This window comes from Mus pahari, chromosome 21, assembly GCF_900095145.1.
Source record: "Mus pahari chromosome 21, PAHARI_EIJ_v1.1, whole genome shotgun sequence".
NCBI lineage: Eukaryota > Metazoa > Chordata > Mammalia > Rodentia > Muridae > Mus > Mus pahari.
The window spans coordinates 25857206-25857787 of NC_034610.1; positions in this window are offsets into that span (position 1 = coordinate 25857206).

Genomic DNA, 582 nt, shown 5'->3' on the forward strand with positions numbered 1-582 from the left:
TATATCCAGATCCTTAGAAAGCAGGGAGAGAGAGCGCCACTGGGTCTGGCTTGGGCTTTTGAAACCTCAAAGCCCGCCCCTAGTGACGTACTTCCTCTAACAAGGCCAAGCCTCCCAATCCTTCTGACATACTGCCACTTCTTGATGACTAAACATTTAAAGAGATGAGCCTATATGAGGGTTATTCTTATTCAGACCACCAAGGGTTCTTTCCATTGACTGGGATACAATGTAACCAACCACCTGCTGCTCCTGAGAGAATGCTCCCCTCCCCCCAGGGGTGGGGGTGAGGGTGGTAGCAATGGCTTGTATTCTCTCAGTCTATGAGCCAAATAACCCCTTCCTTTCTAAAGTTGCTTCTTGTCAGGATCATGAATCACAATAATGAGGGAAATAACACACAGTCATGAATGGATTGGTAGATTCACTTAGGGATTAATGGGTTAGCGGGTTCAGTTAGGGATACATGGGTTAGTGGAGTCAGTTAGGGATGCATAGATTAGTAGATTACTTCTGATGTAGGTTTTCTCTCTGTACTACTGTTCTCTAGAGGAATAGAACATATAGAAATATATATATAGA